This window comes from Convolutriloba macropyga, unplaced genomic scaffold (genome assembly GCF_964194025.1).
Source record: "Convolutriloba macropyga unplaced genomic scaffold, txConMacr16.3 SCAFFOLD_3977, whole genome shotgun sequence".
Classification (NCBI taxonomy): domain Eukaryota; kingdom Metazoa; phylum Xenacoelomorpha; order Acoela; family Convolutidae; genus Convolutriloba; species Convolutriloba macropyga.
Window position 1 is genome coordinate 1 of NW_027452765.1, and position 7500 is coordinate 7500.

Consider the following 7500-nt stretch of genomic DNA (forward strand, 5'->3'; position numbering starts at 1 on the left):
CTGTTTCTAGTACGCGCGAGCCGAAACATCAGCATGTGAAATGTGTAATCGTGGGTAACTCTAAGTGTGTAGAGTACTGTGTAGTAACTAGTAGCCATGCCAAAGCATGCATTGAAACTCTTCGTGATTTAAAAAGCTCAAAGCAAGATTGACGAGGCCGCAAGGCTATGTCTTTCTAAATTCGAACAAATCGAAAGATTGTTCAAAGTACAATTAAACTGATTGATCCTGTCAGTTGCCATATGCTTGTCTGAAAGACTAAGCCATGCATGTGCAAGCGAAGCTTGAAAAAGTGGAACCGCGAATGGCTCATTAAAATCAGTTACTATCTATTAGTTGATTTGCAAGCTAAATGAATAACTGCGGTAACCCTGCAGCTAATGCATGCTGATTGTCCGACACTGTCGGAGACTTTTACAGAACTACACCGGGTGATTTGCTAAGTACAGACACATCCCGTGATGAGTCCTAGTAACTGAAAGATCCAGATAGCTTCGGCTTGGGGACGGAACTTCCGATTTCTGACCTATCAACCTATGATGGTAGTGTAACGGACTACCATGGTTGTGACGGGTAACGGGGAATCAGGGTTCGATTCCGGAGAGGGAGCCTTAGAAACGGCTACCACATCCAAGGAAGGCAGCAGGCACGCAAATTACCCACTCTCCGCACGAGGAGGTAGTGACTAGAAATAATGATATGAACCTTTATGGTTTGTAATCAGAATGGAATGGACTTAAAAGCTCCATTGATGAACGAGTAGAGGGCAAGTCTGGTGCCAGCAGCCGCGGTAATACCAGCCTCTACAAGCGTATGCAATAGTTGCTGCGTTTAAAAAGCTCATAGTTGGATCTGTTTGAGTAGAACGGCAACATGGTCTTCAGTTAAATCTGTTGACTCGTTCCGCTCATCCTTCGCATCGAAGAAATAGTTTGCACTTAAATGTGACGAACTGTGGAAACGGTGTTTTCACCCTGAGAAAATTAGAGTGTTCAAAGCATCCTTTGGGATCGAATAATAAAGCATGGAATAATGGAGAATGACCCGCTACTCGATTGATGCCGGTTGGCTGAGTGCGGTAATGATTGAAAGGAACAGACGGGGGCATTTGTATTGCTACGTTAGAGGTGAAATTCTTGGATCGTGGCAAGACAAACTACTGCGAAAGCATTTGCCAAGAATGTTTTCATTAATCAAGAACGAAAGTCAGAGTATTGAAGAGGATTAGATACCCTCGTAATTCTGACCATAAAACTATACCAACCTACAATTTGTCAAAGTCGATCCTTGACTTGGCAAGAGATTAACCGGGAAACCAAGTTTATTGGTTCCGGGGGAAGTATGGTTGCAAAATCGAAACTTAAAGGAATTGACGGAAGGGCACCACCAGGAGTGGAGCCTGCGGCTTAATTTTGACTCAACACGGGAAAACTCACCCGGTCCAGACATCTTAAGGATTGACAGATTGAATATCTTTCATGATTATATGGGCGGTGGTGCATGGCCGTTCTTAGTTAGTGGAGTGATCTGTCTGGTTAATTCGATAACGAACGAGATCTTCTCCATCTAAATAATGAAATTCACTATATGTGAATTCAAACACTTCTTAGAGGAACTATGCGGAATTAAATACCGCAGATGAAGTGAGGCTATAACAGGTCTGTGATGCCCTTAGATGTTCTGGACTGCACGCGCGCTACACTGTGTACTTTTAGATTGAGTACTCAGCCCTTGGTCCGAATGGACTGGGCAATCAGAGAAAAGTACAGCGCTTCAAGGGGATCGTCTGTTGTAACTTGCAGACGTGAACCAGGAATTCCTGGTACTTATGAGTCAACAACTCATAGGGATTACGTCCCTGCCCTTTGTACACACCGCCCGTCGCTACTACTGATTGGATAGTTAAGCAAGAATTGCAAATTCCTACTGTTGGGACTTCGGTCTCCGGCAACGGGATGAAGCGGATCGAGCTTAATTGTCTAGAGGAAGTAAAAGTCGTAACAAGGTTTCCGTAGGGGAACCTGCGGAAGGATCAGTGATTGATTCCTTCGGGCATGGCTGCTGGTAGAGGCCATGTCTGTAGTGCGCATGACGCTCTGTCGCTAGAGATTGCTTGGCAACCAATCTCGAATTATGTATCGAGCTCAAAAACTACTTGTGTGGATACATAGTTCAGCAGTCATGGCAAGGGACTGCTTAAAGGGAGACTAGTTAGCAAAAGCAGCCTAGCAGAACTGCAGCTATCTAGATCTCAGAAGCTGGGTTATAGAAGCCCAGCTATAGACTTGTGAATGAGAAAGGCCTAAAAAGGTCCACAAGTCGCGTGGTTAGAACCGACACGCAAAAATCCCAGCGAGTGACAGAGCGTTGCGCTGTTCAGTGGGAAAGAGTTGAGCTACTCGGGGCGCCCACTGAACTTGCTCCGAGCCAAAGGCTCGAAAAAACACAGCTTAGCCTCAGATCCTTTACATAGAAGGCTAGCTAAAATAAACTTACCTTGGACGAGGGTAAAGTTTAGTCAGTTCTTAGGGGAGAGTAATCCACAGCTTCTCGCCCTCTGAACATTCTCCCAGATATGTAGGTCTGGGAGAGTCTCCTCCTGTTCTTCGGAATCTGGAGGTAGACAAAGACAGTACGATACGATCTTGCATCGGGATGACTAACCGATAATGATCATAATCTGACAATTTTTCCGGCTTGAGGCACCGGAGTCAGATTAAAGACACATACTGAACTAAAGGCGTATGTGCAAAGCTTGTCGGAGTGTAGAGAGTCAAGCTGAGTTGACTCGTCACGTGGTGATGACAACAGCCATGTGCAAAACACTCACAACTTTATCGTCTATGTGGAAAAGGTTGCTAACAGCGCTCTCTATGAGAGGCCCTCGCATATAACTATACGAGGAAAAGGCGATAGAGTTGTTTGAATGTGGGGCAGGTTCATCGACAAGCTAAGTTGATCACATTCTTGTTGTGGCATCCTACTAGAATTGGTCACGGTCTGCACCAACTCTCCCCAAGTTGGCCAGACTTAAAACTAGAAATAAGGTTTGCAGCTATGTGAACCTAGAAACTGTAAAGGAGTTGAAAGAACTTAAAGGAATTGAAAGAGGCCTTGAGGTATATCCTCTTGGTAAAGACCCACAAAAGCTCACAAAAGTGGCTTCGAAGGGCAAAACTGGTTCATCCAAAACAATTGGAGAGCTTAAAGCAGAACCAATTCGAATGAAACACTATTGGTGAAACTTCATCATGAGAACGTCACAAGCTGATCACGCTCTATGATATGACTAGTATTATGTTGCTTCTAGTAGGCTAAGCGCAAGCCGAAACATCAACATGTGAAAGTCGTAGAATTTTGCAATCAAACTGTGGCTAGTACTGTGATGTTACTAGTAACCTGGTGTTCCGTCATATGGCCAAGAGAGCATTTGAAGGCGAAACTTCTGCATGGGAAAGCTGCATCATGATCAAAATTTTATATCGAGTATTATGTTGACGTTAGTAGGCCTTGGCCGAAAACGCAGCATGTGAAAGGTATAGATAAAAGTTATTGTTGCAGTCAGTACTGTGTAGTTACTAGTAGCTGGATTTAAGCTCAAAATGAGACACTGTTGGTGAAACTTCATCATGAGAATGTCACAAGCTGATCAAGCTCTATGATATGACTAGTATTATGTTGCTTCTAGTAGGCTAAGCGCAAGCCGAAACATCAACATGTGAAAGTCGTAGAATTTTGCGATCAAATTGTGGCTAGTACTGTGATGTTACTAGTAACCTTGTGTTACGTCATATGGCCAAGAGAGCATTTGAAGGCGAAACTTCTGCATGGGGAAGCTGCATCATGAACAAAAGTTTATATCGAGTATTATGTTGACATTAGTAGGCCCTGGCCGAAAGCGCAGCATGTGAAAGGTATAGATAAAAGTTATCGTTGCAGTCAGTACTGTGTAGTTACTAGTAGCTGGATTTAAGCTCGAAATGAGACACTGTTGGTGAAACTTCATCATGAGAACGTCACAAGCTGATCACGCTCCATGATATGACTAGTATTATGTTGCTTCTAGTAGGCTAAGCGCAAGCCGAAACATCAACATGTGAAAGTCGTAGAATTTTGCGATCAAATTGTGGCTAGTACTGTGATGTTACTAGTAACCTTGTGTTACGTCATATGGCCAAGAGAGCATTTGAAGGCGAAACTTCTGCATGGGGAAGCTGCATCATGAACAAAAGTTTATATCGAGTATTATGTTGACGTTAGTAGGCCCTGGCCGAAAGCGCAGCATGTGAAAGGTATAGATAAAAGTTAGCGTTGCAGTCAGTACTGTGTAGTTACTAGTAGCTGGATTTAAGCTCGAAATGAGACACTGTTGGTGAAACTTCATCATGAGAACGTCACAAGCTGATCACGCTCTATGATATGACTAGTATTATGTTGCTTCTAGTAGGCTAAGCGCAAGCCGAAACATCAACATGTGAAAGTCGTAGAATTTTGCAATCAAACTGTGGCTAGTACTGTGATGTTACTAGTAACCTTTTCTTACGTCATATGGCCAAGAGAGCATTTGAAGGCGAAACTTCTGCATGGGGAAGCTGCATCATGAACAAAAGTTTATATCGAGTATTATGTTGACGTTAGTAGGCCCTGGCCGAAAGCGCAGCATGTGAAAGGTATAGATAAAAGTTATCGTTGCAGTCAGTACTGTGTAGTTACTAGTAGCTGGATTTAAGCTCGAAGTGAGACACTGTTGGTGAAACTTCATCATGAGAACGTCACAAGCTGATCACGCTCTATGATATGACTAGTATTATGTTGCTTATAGTAGGCTAAGCGCAAGCCGAAACATCAACATGTGAAAGTCGTAGAATTTTGCGATCAAATTGTGGCTAGTACTGTGATGTTACTAGTAACCTTGTGTTACGTCATATGGCCAAGAGAGCATTTGAAGGCGAAACTTCTGCATGGGGAAGCTGCATCATGAACAAAAGTTTATATCGAGTATTATGTTGACGTTAGTAGGCCCTGGCCGAAAGCGCAGCATGTGAAAGGTATAGATAAAAGTTAGCGTTGCAGTCAGTACTGTGTAGTTACTAGTAGCTGGATTTAAGCTCGAAATGAGACACTGTTGGTGAAACTTCATCATGAGAACGTCACAAGCTGATCACGCTCTATGATATGACTAGTATTATGTTGCTTCTAGTAGGCTAAGCGCAAGCCGAAACATCAACATGTGAAAGTCGTAGAATTTTGCAATCAAACTGTGGCTAGTACTGTGATGTTACTAGTAACCTTTTCTTACGTCATATGGCCAAGAGAGCATTTGAAGGCGAAACTTCTGCATGGGGAAGCTGCATCATGAACAAAAGTTTATATCGAGTATTATGTTGACGTTAGTAGGCCCTGGCCGAAAGCGCAGCATGTGAAAGGTATAGATAAAAGTTATCGTTGCAGTCAGTACTGTGTAGTTACTAGTAGCTGGATTTAAGCTCGAAGTGAGACACTGTTGGTGAAACTTCATCATGAGAACGTCACAAGCTGATCACGCTCTATGATATGACTAGTATTATGTTGCTTATAGTAGGCTAAGCGCAAGCCGAAACATCAACATGTGAAAGTCGTAGAATTTTGCGATCAAACTGTGGCTAGTACTTTGATGATGCTTGTAGCCAACCGAATTGGTTGAAAAGCCCAATAAGTAAGCTAACTTGGGAGAGCTTGTTGGAAACCAAATGCTACTAGATTGGTCCAAATACATCCTTCAACAGGGGATCACTTGGCTCGCTTTACGAAGAGGAGCACAGCTATATGTGTTAATTCGGTATGAATCGCAAGATTTGTTTACCGACCTCTCTAACGCAAAAGGCGGTCTCGGCTTCGGCTGTTGACTGCGTCCGATTCAGGGTTATATAACTCTCGATTGAACACATTGATGTTCTATTGTTGGTGCTTCCAATAAAATTGGAACACTTAAAGCAGAACCGATTCAAATAATAGCATTCTGATCAATGATTGCATTCCTTGATCAAGAACTGCTGGAGTCATTGTGATGGCGAATTTTCTTCATAAGAAAATTGCAAAGAGACGGAACTTAATGAGACTAGTATTATGTTGTTTCTAGTAAGCGGAAGCTGAAACAGCAACATGTGAAAATCAAGTTTTGTTCAATGATCTCGAGGCGATAAGTACTATGAAGCAACTAGTAGCCTAAGCATGACTCAGATTTGAGACAGTCAAAAAGACTGGCGAAACTTCTTCACATGAAAGTTACATAGAGAACTACAAATGTATACAGCGAGTATTATGTTGTTTCTAGTAGGCGAAAGCTGAAACATCAACATGTGAAAGTTGTCTGCAAACTGTAGAACGATATGTGATTAGTACTGTGCTGTTACTAGTAGCCAGTCTGACTGTAGAAGCCAAGACAAAGGGAAACTAATGCATCTGAAAAGGACAAGTTATGGAAAGGTATGCACGATAAGTATTATGTTGTTTCTAGTAAGCGGCAGCTGAAACATCAACATGTGAACGTCGTTGTGTACAGTAACCTAGAACTATATAGTCCTTAGTAACGTGCATTTACTAGTACCTGTAATTGGTATTCAGACTCAGGCAGTTTGGAATAGTTTGGCAAAGATGCACCAGAGAAAACTGGGATTTGATACAGAAATTGTTGAATACAAGTATTATGCTGCTTCTAGTAGGTTGAATCCGAAACATCAGCATGTGAAAATTGAAAACATTTCTGGTTCGAATTGTCACAAGTATTTGGTGATCTGAGTAGCCAAACTCACTACAACGCCAATTGAAGGCAAAAATTCTCAACGGGAAAAGCTATTCTCATTGAATGAGCTAACAAGACGAGTATTATGTTGCTTCTAGTAGGCGAAAGCCAAAACATCAACATGTGAAAGTCTTGCTGAACAAATTTAATGTTGTTGAGCTCAGTACCGTGTGAATTAGTAGCCATAATTGGCGAGCGAAAATTGAACTGGCGAAACTTCGTCTTTGGAAAATTGCAGATGCCGAGCACTTATTTTGCAACGAGTATTATGTTGACTGTAGTAAGCGAAAGCCGAAACAGCAACATGTGAAAGCTGTTGAAATTTGTGGTCATTTTGCAATAAGTACAAGGAGTGTAACTAGTAGCCAGGTCAAAATTTGGGATAAGAATGAGCAAAAATTCTGCATGAGAACAGTTGAAATTATGAAACTAAATTACAAAGACTAGTATTATGTTGTTTCGAGTACGCGAAAGCGGAAACATCAACATGTGAACGTTTGTAACGAAGTTTCGTTAATTTTCAGCCTAGTACTGAGCAAGAACGAGTAGCCTCATCTCCAATCCCACGCAAAATGTAGTGAAATATGTGAGTGAACCTTATTCACGGTGAGGGTTTCCCGAGGTCTGTATTGCAGCGAGTATTATGTTGCTTCTAGTAAGCGAAAGCTGAAACAACAACATTTGAAAGTTGGAATTAATGACTGAATGGAAACTTCGAC

The 7500-nt window shown here is 42.1% G+C and overlaps 1 pseudogene; it reads left to right on the forward strand.

Moving 5' to 3' along the window:
- Positions 1–5753: 5753 nt before the first annotated feature.
- On the forward strand, positions 5754–5905 carry LOC142357781 (5.8S ribosomal RNA; annotated as a pseudogene).
- Positions 5906–7500: the final 1595 nt, after the last annotated feature.